At 35.3% G+C, this 15,250-nt stretch overlaps 1 long non-coding RNA gene across 2 annotated transcripts in view; it reads left to right on the top strand.

Moving 5' to 3' along the window:
• The window catches only part of LOC307184700, a 166,785-nt gene that overhangs the window by 40,111 nt on the left and 111,424 nt on the right, over positions 1–15,250 (top strand). For both annotated transcript variants that reach the window (XR_013827798.1, XR_013827799.1), the window contains exon 3: positions 13,716–13,830. This is a non-coding gene — a long non-coding RNA (uncharacterized lncRNA). The remainder of the gene's footprint in view (positions 1–13,715; positions 13,831–15,250) is intronic.

Here is a 15,250-nt window from a genome sequence, read left to right as displayed (position 1 = left end):
TCTGTTTTTTCTTTTTTCTTTTGCCCTACCCAGGTACATGGGGAGTTTCTTGCCTTTTGGGAAGTCTGAGGTCTTCTGCCAGCATTCAGTAGGTGTTCTGTAGGAGTTGTTCCACATGCAGATGTATTTCTGATGTATTTGTTGGAAGGAAGGTGATCTCCATGTGTTACTCCTCCGCCATGTTGAAGGTCTCTCTCCAAAAGTCTATTTTTAGATATAATTCATCACTGGTTGCATCTAGGTACTTAAAATGTTAGTGGAGTACTCTCTAAATTTATCTCACACTTATACAATACCTGAGATGAGAGCTATTTGGAATCAATTTAGACACCTCATTATTGATTTTTATACAGTACTCATTTTTATACAGTACTTATACAGTACTTTTTTAATGCCTAAGTTTGCAAGGAAAAACCTTGACTTGCTGCTACTTTCACTTGAACTGGAAACGTGTTCTTCATAGAAAGGATAGAAAGGTACACACTCTCTTCTATGCAATTGACAGAAATGTATTTTCTTAAGTTTGGAGACAACTGAATTGATTATGTAATCAATAGTAAGAAAAATGACTTCAGAGCGGCTATTCCATAACCGAGGCATATTTTGGTTTTTGGTACCTGTCTTCCAATAATTTACTGCTTTGTATCCAGCAATTGACATGTAGTTTGGAACATGCACTTTGATCTTTTACTATTATATATTTGTGTGTGCTTTACTGGAGAATACATACATACACAGATATACCCTTTTTTACAAATCAGGAAGTATTACTAAAATGAGCTGCACATATTTTCTAGACTAATTTTCTTGTTGCCATCGTTTTTTGCTACACTATCTATGCACTCCTTTGATGGTATGATTTCCTCTGGAAATCCCTGTGGAGACCTTTTCAGGAATTCTTTTATATCCTATCTCTGTGCAGAGGAAGAAAGACCTTCTATTAAATTAGGCATTTGTGTGTGTATCATTTTAATTTTCTTTCTCTCTTTTGTAAAGTGGTGTCCGTTCTACCCCCTGCCTAACCTATTAACTCCTGCTTGGTTTTGGTTTAAGCCACAGCACAGAATACGTGCACTAGAAACTTATTAGGGAGAATGACCTCAAACTTAGTACTGCTCAGTGTCTCAAAATTTGTGGAAATAAATAATATTTACAAAGGATTTTCTGAAAATCAAGTAGTCCATCCATTTTTCTTGCTCAGAGATTCTTAACTTTGGATAAGGGAAGATCTAAGAGCACCTTAAAATTGCACATAAATTCTATGCATATGAATTTTAATGGGCTGTCTGTTATTTTCACCAGGTATTCAAAATGGTCTATAACTAAGAATTGGTTAAGAATCATCTCAGTTTATATTTTCAAAGCTATATTTGGATTAATACAAAAGACCGGAAGGCTACAGCCTACATACCTAGACTTCAGTTTTCCAGAACTACTGCATATGATTAATTATCCCTAAGTCAACTGTTAAAATTATATATATATATTTTAAAAACAATAACAGAAACATACCACTTTGTCTAGTGAAGGTATTTATCTTTAGTGTCCGTGTAAGCAATGAATGTTCTTCTTTGAGAAACTGGCCTATCTTCATATTTTGGAATCTATGCCTCAAAGAACCAGTTGTGTTTCCTCTGGCTTTACTATTATAGTGTACTGCCAAATTAGAGGCTCAGTGTTAGCTGCTGTACTCCAGGGCATGCATTTTTGTAACTCTTGAATTTATTCTGTTGTCTCTACCCTTATTTACCTTTGCCACAAATTCTTTACTTTTTTTTGTTTGTTTGTTTGTTTTTTTTTTTTTTTTTTGCGGTACGTGGGCCTCTCACTGTTGTGGCCTCTCCCATTGCGGCGTAGAGGTTCCGGACGCGCAGGCTCAGAGGTTCCGGACGCGCAGGCTCAGCGGCCATGGCTCACGGACCTAGTCACTCCGCGGCATGTGGGATCTTCCCAGACTGGGGCACGAACCCGTGTCCCCTGCATCGGCAGGCGGACTCTCAACCACTGCGCCACCAGGGAAGCCCTCTTTACTTTTTTGATAAGCATTTTGTTGTAGTACGTATTTTTATAAGTTGCCCTAAATCATTTCCAAAAGCACTGAGTGTACAAGTACAGATGAATAAATAAATAATAATAGTGACTGAGGCAGCACATAAATCTTTTTGTTTATTTCATGTATTTTTTTCACATGGTCCACAGTTTTAAATTGCTTTCAGAAATGGCTTCTTTAATAACATACTTTTGGGGGGAAACGGGGGAGTGCGATGAATTTTGGGAGATTGGGATTGACACATATATGCTACTATATATAAAATAGATAACTAATGAGAACCTACTGTATAGCACAGGGAACTCTACTCAGTGCTCTGTGGTGACCTAAATGGGAAGGAAATCCAAAAAAGAGGGCATATATGTATATGTATAGCTGATTCACTTTGATGTACTGCAGAAACTAACACAACATTGTAAAACAACTGTACTCCAAAAAAATTAATTAAAAAAACACATACTTTTGTAGTTTTTGTTGTAAATATTTATTATTAAAGTTTAAAACCTACTAATGTATCCTTAATAAAGTAAGAAGAGCTAAGGGGCCAACAATGAAAAATGAATCCAAAGTATTTTAACCTGAATGGTAAAGGAGGGAAGCTCTTTTTTCTGGTTTAAAGTATAAAAACATATTTTAGGCATCATTGCTTTAGGTAGATGTACTATTTTGCAGTCACTTGTTCAAAAGATCTAACAAAATTGAGTATATTTTCAGAAAATGTCTACTCTTCTTCTTATAAACATAAGACATACATACATACACAGATATACCCTTTTTTACAAATCAGGAAGTATTACTAAAATGAACTGCACATATTTTCTGCTTTGGGATGTATTTTAGTGCACACTAGTGTACTTTTGTGTGTGTGTATGTGTGTGTGTGTATGTGTGTGTGCTTTGGGATGTATTTTAGTGCACACTAGTGTACTTTTGTGTGTGTGTGTGTGTGTATGTGTGTGTGTGTGTGTGTGTGTGTATAACTAAGCTTTGTCTTTTAGTGAAATTGAAGTTATTTATATAGTCCCTGTTTTGCTTTCTTTTAGTTTTAAACTTGCATTTGTAAAAAGTTAGCAATACGTATTGCTTCTTTGTTGCTGTTTGTCAAAAATGGGTTGCTGACTACTGTATTATTGTATTGTGGTAGGGTGTACTGATGAATGGAAAACGAGTAAAAAAGGGAATTGATTTTTATTCTTATGTCCTGAGTAGGACTTCCCAGTCTACAATGCCATCTATAGAATTATCATTTGAACGTACATTTAGTGGATAAGGTAAAAGACCAGGCCTAAGACACAGCATATCTAATAAGCAAACCCTAAAGATCAGCTGTAAACCATTTCTTCCCAGCTACATATTAATTGTGCTATAATGGAAACACTGAGGGTTAGCTTAGAGAAAAGAATGGGAAATCCTATTCCCATTATATAAAACTTTACCAGTGACAGGTTAGGTAAAATTTTTAAAGCAGCATAAAATGCATGTGTTTTAACCTCAACAAAAGGTACTATAACTCTCCTCTTTGAGTAGTCTGTATGCCCAAGCATATGCCATGTCCTCAGATAAGCTGAAGAGGTTTCCCTCATCATATATCTTATCCCAGTGTAGGCCTAGGCTAAGTTCTGTGCCTGGTACATGGTAAATGCTCAGTAAATACTTATAATATTGAATATTTGACACTGTTAGGAAAAAGAAAGGCCATGCACAGTGAGCGTGTGACTCAGAAACAGCTGTCTGGGAGGAAAAATGAAGTGCGCAGGTTGCCAAAAACCAAGTCTGCTGGAATAAAAGGAAATGTCTGTGTGGTAGCTCCTAGTCAAAGAGCTGATATGCATTGCTCCCTTTCACAGCATGGCTGATTTAGCACTGTGCTACAAGATGTGGTCATTGCTCTACTCAGCTTTTCCTAGAAACATCAGAGCTTGGCTGACCCTTATAGAAGGAAAAGGAAATGTGAACATCACTTCCTTCACAAGTTTGCAGTGAACTGCTAAAGTATAAAGACTTCACTCTTAATACACAAAGAGAAAAATTTGCGATAGTTTTTTTAAGGACTGCTAACATAGCCCGAGGGACAGACTTTACAAGTAGTCATCAAGTAGGCAGGAAAAAGTGGAACAAGGACACTTAAGACTGAAGACTTCAGTTAGTTTGAGAGTGAATATTTGAAGGAGGAGCTACTAGGAGCTACATTCTTTCTACCTTAGGAGAAACTAGGTGTTATTGTGTAAAGTAGTCTCTAAAATAAAATAAGAACTATAGAAGTATACATTTAGGGATATGGAATCAAATCAAAGAAGGTAAAGTATGCTTCTAGGTTCTTCTACTAACCCTCTTTGAGAGTGTTTGGGAATTAATCCCTTTGATTAATTTCTTCATGTCTCTGAATTACTACTTTACCTGTCAGGATTTAGCCTGAGAAGTAGAATCACTATGAGTGATGTAGAATAGAGATTTATTATAGAGGCTTTCACTTCACACAGTTGTTCCTGGTGCAGAAGTCTGTACAAGGCTGTTGCCTCTGCATCTTGTACCAGGTCTCAAGTCTCAAAAGGTCAGGTTAGTCCAGCAGTCTGAGAGAAAAGCTGAATGTGTAGTAGGGAAGAACTGAGAAATTTGAAACCTAAGAGGACAAACTGCAGCCCATGAGCCCAAATGGAGACCCAGATCTGTCTTTTATTGCTTCCAAATCTATAGTGCACGTAACCTGTAAGATAAGCTGGTGCCATTTGCCATAGAACTGAATACAAATCTTAAAGTTCATGGTTAGCCTGAAGTTCTTCAATAATAGCATTTTATCAGCTTACTTCCACGCTCCCCACACACACTCTTCAACTCTCTACAGAGCATTAAAAAATGCCCTAAAAGGTTTTTTAAAAGGCTACTAAATCTTCATCTGAAATTGATCCACAATTATCTACAAGAAGCAGAATCCTTTCTGAGGGTACTTTCAGACTAAATTGGTTTCCGAAGAGGATGATTCTCAATACAATGAAATGGAATCTTTCTCTTGCATTTTTAGGATCTATGTGCAGCAGTGGTAACATTTAAAAAAAGGGTCACTGGTCATATGAAAAAGATGACTCTCCCCATCCCTGCTCCTTCAGAATTCGTACTATATTTTCTAGCTATTTCTACAAAGGCCATGTCTACCAGATTAATCTCTGACAAATGAAGACCATCCATTCATAGTCATCTGGAAGACCTGTGTTGCACTACTATGCTGTTCAGGAATTTAGTGCCAGCTAACACAATGACTGGTTGACAATGTAGTTTTGATGTGTACAGTAGTAATACGGTTTTTATTCTCCCTCTAAGGAGGAATGTTGGAGTCTGGCTCTTTAAAAATAACCAGGTTAGAATGAAGCAGCCATATGGTTGATTACAATGATGCTTTTCATTTTAGTTCAGTTTTGATTAAGTTAGAATCTGATACTGTAAGTGCTCCCATATAACAACAGAACAAAGTTTAGGCATTTCAGTCTTAGCATTTCATGTTTGTATATAAATGTTGAAATTCTAAAGATAATATGAAGGATCAAGCATTATATACATTTAAAATTCTTGATATTTAAAGTTTTTCATATTTACATAATTCCTTACTGTAGTACTTAAGTTTTTCATATTTATATAATGCCTGACTATACTATTTACTCCAAAATGATTTGAAGTTTAGTGAGAAATTGAGGAAAAGAAATTAACATGTAAATATTATTCCTTAAGAAAGGAAGTTATAAGACAGTTTATCTAATGCAGGTGAAACTGGAATTAAGCAATATATATCTAGATGTTCACATTTTTAGGTTCAGTTCACATTAATAAGGATATTAAATAAAGAGATTCTTTGGTCACATAAAAGCTGATTTTCACTCTCCTTTCTCGCTAAGAACCAATGTTGTCTTTCGTAGTAATTTGTTGTCTTTTCTTTGGTAATGTCTTCTCATAATATAAGAGATGTAGAAATCAAAAAGAAGGGGGAATCAAAGGAATATGAGATCTATGTACATTGCTGCAATGATTTTTAATTTCTTCAAATGTTTTTGTATGAAGCTTGCAAAAAACATTTTTCTAAATCGTGAATGCCAGAATAAAGTGCATCAACTTGCTACAGTTGTTTTAGATAGAAAAAGTTGTTATCATTAATTTTAAAGTTTGTATTGAAAAGTTGACTTTTGAAAGCCATTGAATTATGTGCAAATCTTGAAATATAAATGTTATACTATTTTTGTGAGTGTCATAATATCACAATTATGCCCATAGGTCTATCACATAGTATCAGGTGTTGATGTTGAATTACTTACTATATAATTTCATTTTTAGATATTGAACATAATTTAATTTTCTAATTAGTATTTTTTTTAAAGGAGTATAATCTTTTATTTTTATTATTATTTTTTTTTACATCTTTATTGGAGTATAATTGCTTTACAATGGTGTGTTAGTTTCTGCTTTATAACAAAGTGAATCAGTTATATATATACATATGTTCCCATATCTCTTCCTTCTTGCGTCTCCCTCCCTCCCACCCTCCCTATCCCACCCCTCCAGGTGGTCACAAAGCACCGAGCTGATCTCCCTGTGCCATGCGGCTGCTTCCCACTAGCTATCTACCTTACGTTTGGTAGTGTATATATGTCCATGCTTCTCTCTCACTTTGTGACAGCTTACCCTTCCCCCTCCCCATATCCTCAAGTCCATTCTCTAGTAGGTCAGTGTCTTTATTCCTGTCTTACCCCTAGGTTCTTCATGACATTTTTTTTTCTTAAATTCCATATATATGTGTTAACATACGGTAGATCTGTAAAAAATACAGACACATGGAGGCTAAATAATACACTTCTTAATAATGAAGTGATCACTGAAGAAATCAAAGAGGAAATAAAAACATACCTAGAAACAAATGACAATGGAGACACGACGACCCAGAACCTATGGGATGCAGCAAAAGCAGTTCTAAGAGGGAAGTTTATAGCAATACAAGCCTACCTTAAGAAACAGGAAACATCTCAAATAAACAACCTAACCTTGCACCTAAAGCAATTAGAGAAAGAAGAACAAAAACCCCCCCAAAGTTAGCAGAAGGAAAGAAATCATAAAAATCAGATCAGAAATAAATCAAAAAGAAATGAAGGAAATGATAGCAAAGATTAATAAAACTAAAAGCTGGTTTTTTGAGAAGATAAACAAAATTGATAAACCATTAGCCAGACTCATCAAGAAAAAAAGGGAGAAGACTCTAATTAGTATTTTTATATGAAGCAGAAAAAAATATGAGGGGATTAAGAAAAATTTGAAGAGTTTTCAGTTACATTTAGAAAAATTTTCCCTGAAAGCTTTTCAGTAACTTTGGTACTCCAGGTATCAGGTTTGTCAGTTATGTTTGACTCTGGAGGTTTATTTGAGGAGCCTGTGGAGAATGGTAACCTTGACCCTCCCTGGGAAGCCCTAGTCTGTCAGGCAACCAGTTAGCCTTAGCCTGTAAGTCAGTCAATCAACTAGTCAGTCAACCAGTTAATTTACATTTACTTGTTACAAGGTAGAACATTTTGGAACCTAAAAGAGAGCAGAAACCATTCTGGGATACTGCACAATCTTAGGCAAAACAGTAGGCTATACTGTACACAGCACTAGGTCCAAAACTTAGTTCAGCAGGCAATCCATTTTATGATTTTTATCAAGTCTAGTTTTTGATCCATGGACTGTTTAATTAGCGTGTTGGCCTAAATAGCTCCTGTACCTTATAATTCTAGAATTCTATGATTTTTTCTTTATTTGTATCAATCCATAGAATAGTAATTCCCAACAATTTCCCACAGCTTTCCAGTGTACTATGAGCTCTTTTCATTGCAACAACTCAAACTGATATTGAATATCATTTCATTTTGTTAAGTCAACTTTACAAACTGTTTTTAGTGATGTCCATCAAGTAGATCATTAAGTCGAATGGTTGGTGGTATAGAATTGGGAACAACTTGCTACAAATAAAAAGTAACATAGGATAATATTAATCCAGTACTAAAGAAAGGTAATTTCCTTAAGAGGGTGGGTATTAGCCCTGTCATATTAAGATAGTAAACAATTATTAGAACAGCAGCACGATGCTATGTGTGAAAATGTGCATGGTAGAATAACTGTGAATGGTTTTCTAAATAGATACTATGACAACTTGTTATACTTTAGTAGTGATTACTTTATAATTATAATTGCCTTTCAAAAAATGTTGTATTGGGTCTTTTAAACTTTACCAAATAATTCAGGCATTCGTAGGGGTTTTTACAAATATAAGAATTTTAAGATTTACTATAGAAAGTTGGATAATGGAGCTGATACATAGTAAATACACCTCAAATTAGATGGAACTCTCTGAATCCAGTCTTAAAATTAAAAAAAACGTATCTAGAGACAGACCACTTTAAGTCCTCTCTGGCTTAGTGCAGGATGCTTTTCTGAATTAACTGTAAATAGGAATTGTATAAAAAGGAAGGCATGTGTCTACATTTTGTTATGGTACTTAACTTTGAGGAATGTATACTCCAAGTTGCTATGGTGAATAAATATTCAACTTGCAGTCATATTCAAATTTTGAGATTATTTTCTTGATAATTAAATATTTTCCTAACTTAAAAAATTCTTAAAACCAGAACTATTGTTTTTAAAAACATGTGAAGTTAATAATAAGTATGAAAAAATACCTTGGCTCAGAAATGGAAAAATGAAAAGCGTGGATCAAATTGCATAGCACCTCTTTGTTAGTTTGACATGAGGCCAGAAGCAAGAGTTTATACTAAACATTGTTTTTAAAATGCACCCTTTACTGTTATTTGATATTTTCCCCAAGCAAACTAAGATGTGAAATTTAATAATCCTTTATGACAATTTTATAAAAATGGACTGCCATGCTTAATTGATGACAAGCCGCTTCATCTGCCACCTCCAGACATTCGCTGTAAGTTATTGATACAGGGTTCACAGCCTCTATCCATCAGATCTTTGACTGCATCTGTGTCATTAACCTTTGGGTTGATCTGAGAGTGGCATCACCCGACTAACTGGCTGTCATGTCAGCTTGGCAGCTGGGCTTCACATGTTCTCTTTCACTTTGTCTCCCAAGAGTATCTGAACAGATAGGGACAAAGCGATGTAGCCAATTAATTACCTTGTGATTTCTAGATTGTCCAGCTTTTCTCCTGAGATAATGTCAGGAGGAAATAAAATCTAAAATATATGAGTACTTGATGCACTAGAAATATGAGTCAAAAGTCTTTGTGCTGTAGAGACCCAGGTTCTGATTTCAGCTCCAAATCTATGTGACTTTTTGTAAGTTACTTAACTTCTCTGGGCCTCATTGGAAATTATTTAGAGGCAGAGACAGTGAATTTTCCTCCAGGATTTATTCTCCTTGTATTAGTTTATAGATAAGTCCTACCTGTTGGGGACAGATCTATCTTTTGGAAGTGTTAAGGACAAAAGGGTATAAAATAAATAAATGAATATGTTGCTAGTTTCCCCTCCCTCAGAGTCTTGGAAGAAGCACATGGGCTCTGAAAGTTATACCACCCTAACTTCACATTAAATCTGCCTTGACCAATTCTGCCACATACACATAGGTTTTAGTAGGGCTTCTGTTCTCCTAGCTAGAGACATTTCTTAACCTGCCTTATTCTTGAGTGAGATCATCTGACTCAGCTCTGGCTCACAGGAGAACACAAATGTTACGTGCAACTTTCAGATTCTGTTCTTAAAATAACCCACTTACACCACCCCTCCCCCCCTTTTTTTCTTTTTCCACTGGCTGGAGAAAGCAGTACCAGAGCAATAGTTGGGCTTGGGAAATGGCACCATCTTGGACTCAAGAGATGGAAGCTCTACCTTGAATCTGGCAGAACCCTCTTGGGATAACACATTCTGGATCACCCTATATATCTAAGTATTCTTTAAAAAAGAAATAAACCTGTATCTTTTTTTTTTAAGTCAGTGTATATTCGGGTCTCTTTGCTAAAGTAGCTTAGTTTAAATCCTAATAAATATAAACACCTACATTCTGGTATTTTTATGAGGGTTAAATTATATAAGCCATGTAAAATGCTTGCATGTGGTACTGTGCAAACACTCTCTTTGCAGATGGAATTTTTAAATTATCTAGTTTTGTTTGGACAGACAAGTAATCCTAAAATCTATAGAGAAGTTAAACCTCAGTGTTAATGGTTTTAAAAATCTCTATTTCTTTATCTTAGTAATAAATGTTTCACTGGTTTAGCATTTACAGGGCAAAGGTACTGCCCAGTATCATCCCATACCATCTTCATATTTATTATCCTTTATGGATATTTTGATGAGTTTATAATGTATATAATAAAGTTTATAGGACATGTAGTAGGTGCTCAACACATGTTAAAATAGTCTACTTCTTCCCTTTCATCACATTCTACATTAGATATAAAATATAATGGCTTTCAAGCTCACAAATATTCACCCATTAGCCTTCGTATTCATTTGAGGAACTGCACCTTCTCCCCACATTCTAACAATATGATAAAAGGGAACTGTTGGGATCTTGCCTCTTTCTTCATAGCCCTTAATGGACTTGTGAATATTTCCCTAGGATTTCTAAAATATTGGTAAGAGAGAGGCACTCTTTCCTGTGGTTCTGCTATTTTAGAAATGTGAAAATTAAAGCTTTCTGTAGTTTTGTCTGCTGTCACACAGCAATAGTTGTGGTAATAATTGATTTACTTGTTCTAAATGGGCAAGACAAGTTTCACTCTAGCTTTTCTTGTAATTCGAGTCCATGAAACAAAATATTTCTCCTTGATTAAGGTGAATTAAGGTGGGTTTCTTTCACTTGCTGTGAAAATAATCCCTGAATAATGAGGAGCCTCTTTGCTTCAGTGCAGTGTCTCCCATGGGCTGTTGCTGGAACAAAGATCACTATGCCTGAATTCTCTGCCAGATTAAGTCGGCAAGTGCCCTGCCTTATACAAAGAGAGTTGTTCTCTAGGACACAATCCTACCCTCAAGGGGTTTACCATAGAGAAGAAATGATATGAACAAAATAAGTAGCTAAATAACAATACAAGCTTTAAGTAACTGTGAAAAGCAATAATAAAAAGAGATATGACAATGTAGAGCAGTGTTATCACGAATATAATTTCCTGTGGAACTTGAGGTTCAGGGCAATAAGCAAAGCAAAGCATATCATAAATCATTAAGAGAATATTTGTTTAAAACTTCTGTGGGATAGTACCTGCAGGCTATGCCTTCCCTTTTTGTGCAGCCTGAATAAGGTAAATAGAATTAGGTCAGCAGCCATGTAACAGAGCAGGACCCTATGGGGTCTTCCCGGGACAGGCCCTTCCCCCATATCCTCTGCTTTAGCTCCTCTCTGTTACCTAGATAACAGTATTTCCTGAGTTGTTTTACAGATGTGAAAATCCCCCACCAAATGGAAGATGTTAACTACTTGATGACCAGGTGCACATAGCCCCAGGCCTCCTGGAGCCTAAGGACTGATACCGTTAACCCCCGTGACACAGATGGCCCTGCAATAAACCTTTCTCTGCTCCAAACAAGGACGTTTTGGTTTGTTTGGCCTCACTGTGTGTCAGGCACATGAACTTGTGCTAACAGCAAAACCATAAAATCTGAAAAGATATGAAGCCTCTAAAGGCTTTTCTCTCCCACTCCCCACCACCCTCATCACTCCTCCCCTCCCTGAGTATACTGCCTTCTTTAGCTCTCCCTTAAGAGCTAAGCTCTCTCCTTTTCCTTGCAGAAAAGGCTGCGCAAGTCTACGCACTGGCCCAGCAGGATGTAGCACTATGTGCATCCCCAGAAGCATAAAGGTTCTAGAGTTTACTGAATTAACTGTGCTGCATAATATTCAGTGAAATATAATTAAGCCTCACATTTTCTGTAACTCCTTGATTGTAGTTTTTATTTATCATTCCAGGCCTTACTGGGAGTGCTGGGGAAATTCTCCTGAACCAGATACAATACATTTGTCTGGGTATTTGTTTGCATACCTGCTCAAAGCCTTTCCACAAGTTCTGAATATTTTTCCTATATGTCAGCTGCTCACCGAGTTTCCCTCATGGGTCACATCTGTAACACCCACTTCTTTTATTCTCTTATAAATGAACTGGTCATCCAAACCACGTTATCGACTTAGAATGTTTATCACCATGATCACGTTGATTAATTTGCTAACATCAGGGATTAAGCTGTCTTGACTGTTAACAGTGGTTTGAAAAGCAAGAATTTGTCACTTCCTTTGGTTGATACTATGTAGACTGCTTGCCATATGGCCTGGGCACACATGACCTAGTTAAGAGAGGCAGAGCTACATGTTGGCAAAAGAATCGGAGGCCTTGGAGCAGGAACTGTATACTTAGACTGACATGGGTTTAAGCTAGGCCCTACCACTTAGTAGCTGTATCACCCTAATCAAGTTACTTACTATCTTTAATTTCTTTAAGTTTCACAGTTGTAAGACTAGCAAACACAACTTACAGACTTGTGGAACTTTAGAATGACAACATTCATAAAATATTTACCAGGTCTATAGTGAGCACTCAGTAGTAACCATTAGTTGTGATTGAGATGACAGTGAATATGAATAAGCAACAAGTAAATGTATAAATATGATTCTGTGATACTTTTTATATTGTAAAATTAATTTAGCAAATTAAAGGAACCATTTGGGGGCTTAGTTTGAAAGCTTAGTATTCCTCTAAAGAAAAAAAAATGAGGACAAGATTCATCCTTAGATAATTTTAAACTAAAGTTATTCTAAAATTTAATCCAATAAACAATTACTGGGTTTGGAATAAAGTCATTCTAAAATTTAATCCAGTAAACAGTTATTGGGTGTTGTCTGTGCCAGGAAATATGCAAGCATCAGTAATACAAAATTAAGTATAGTTTAGTGATATAAGCATACTGATTGAGCATGTACATGAGATAACCTGAATGTAAAAGTGAAACAGATAATTGTTCAGACATGAAATAAGTGTGTGATATTTTCTAGTCTGCATAACTGTTTATTTCATTTATACCTTCATATTTTACTAGTTGTGGTTTTTCAACATATAATTGAACTTCTACAGTAGGAAAGGAGAAGCATTTTAATTTCCATCAAGATTTAGTATATGTATTTTTCACTGCAACATCCATGCTCTTACTATTAAACTAGGATAAATAATGTGTAGAATTTATTGTTTGATCATGATTGCTTACCTATGCAAAATAAAAATTGGAAGAAATTTACTTGTGTATAGATAATTAATCTTGCTCAATTGTCTAAAAATAACATCTATATGGATAACTGATTATGGTACTTTCGTTCCTCACTTATTTTCTCATCCTATAAATTTTTATCTTCAACTATTCAGTTATTGGGAGATAACATTTTGTGATTTTAAAAAGGCAGCTAATTTTATGTAAATGTTTTGGTTCTTGATATGTAAAGATGTACAAATACAAAATAAAAGGTTTGATTCTCCCTGTGAAAAATAAGGGAAGAGATGTCCTACCCTCCCTTTTCTTAGATATTTGCTTTAGAAAATTTATAATTGTAAATACTTTCTCAGTCTCTTTGAAATGTATGTAAACCTTTTTAAAGTTAAATAAGTCTTTTGTCAGTTTTACAATTCTGGAATATCTTTCTGTAGGACCTAGGAACCATACCTTTGAAATATAATCATCAAGGAAGGTAGCACCCATATTTCCCAGTTTCTGTGAGAGCCCAACCATGACCAAGTTGCAAAACTACCACCTGTCATAGAGGTAAGAATTTAATTTGCCTTTGGGTAAATCCAGTTAACGAATATAATGGATCATCTCAGGTGAATTTAGAATGAACTGTGTGTGACAATGGTGCTGTCAAGTCCTCTTACTTGAACAATAGTTATTGTTTACCTTGGGAGCATGTATGGAATGGGTTGTGTCTGCTTGGCTGTATAAAAGGGTGAGATTTCTTTCTGCCTTTGAAATCTCTTAGTGAGTTACCTGTAAGGCTCATCATGTTCTGGCTTAATACTCATTCAAAAATAAAATTATTTTCTCTCACTTCTGCCTTCGTGAAGCCATTTTTCTGGCTCAGCAGATTTTTTAAAAATTATATTTTCCCAACAAAGGTGAACACAAATATTCACTCATTAAACCATTCATAGTTTTTTTTTATTCATAGTTTTTAAAATGTTATTTAAGCACTGCTCAACAACTATTTGAAAATAAATAAAAATCTGTATACATGCACATATGTATTAAGTTGAATCATTTAATAATGTTTTGCAAGTGAAAAACAGTAGAATATCAGCAGTTTCATGTGTTATAACCTAAATTATATGCATTTAGAGAAATGTGTGGAAGAACCTACAGCTAACTGTTAATATCAGCTAATTAGTTGGGGAGAGATTATTACATTTTCTTTTATGTATCTGTCCTCATATTTTTTGACTTATTGCAATAAGTTTGTATTATTGTTTTTCTTTGTTTACAAAGTAAATTGATTTTTAAAAAGATGCTAATTGCACTTGCAACATAAGCGTCATTAATCAAGGCAGGGACAATTCCCCTTTTACATTTTCTTTTAATGTCCAGCTCCTAATGTAGTGCTACATAAATATTTGTGAAAGGAAAAAAAATGAAAAAAAATGTGTAAATGAATGAATGACCATAGCCAGAGAGATTTTTGAGGGAATAGTGAAGACTTAAATAAGCTATACTGAAATCGTTGACAGGTGTTTGGGGGTAAAAAAACAAAAAAAAAAAACAGAGGCCGTATATAAATAAATAAATACCTTTTTGGAAAAGTTTGGCCAATAATAGACTCGGTAAAGTGACTTACATTGTTCAAAAGAGAACCTTTTGTAGTTGTGAGTTCTCAGAGCATATTTGCATGCTTATTAACATCATTGTTGGTGGCAAAGAGGTTGAAGATAGAGAAGGAGACAGGATAACTAAAAGCTAGAGATCACTGAGAAAGCAGGAGGAGGTACTGGTCTTAATTTGGTTCATACAGAGTTCTTCCATTATTCCAAAAAAGGAGAAAAGGTTGCAGAGGCAGGTCTATTTGTGCATCTGTTGGAAGATTGGGAGGATCTTGGCTGATGATGACTTTTCTGTCTCTGCAAGGCCTGGAAATGAGATATGATGCATCTGTTTTTCATGTTGCAATTGCTCTTTCTGAGTCCAATATCTGTAC

Source organism: Stenella coeruleoalba (genome assembly GCF_951394435.1).
Source record: "Stenella coeruleoalba genome assembly, chromosome: 3".
NCBI classification, from domain to species: Eukaryota; Metazoa; Chordata; class Mammalia; order Artiodactyla; family Delphinidae; genus Stenella; species Stenella coeruleoalba.
The sequence above is the reverse complement of the archived record's forward strand: the minus strand, read 5'-3'. Positions and strand labels throughout refer to the sequence as shown.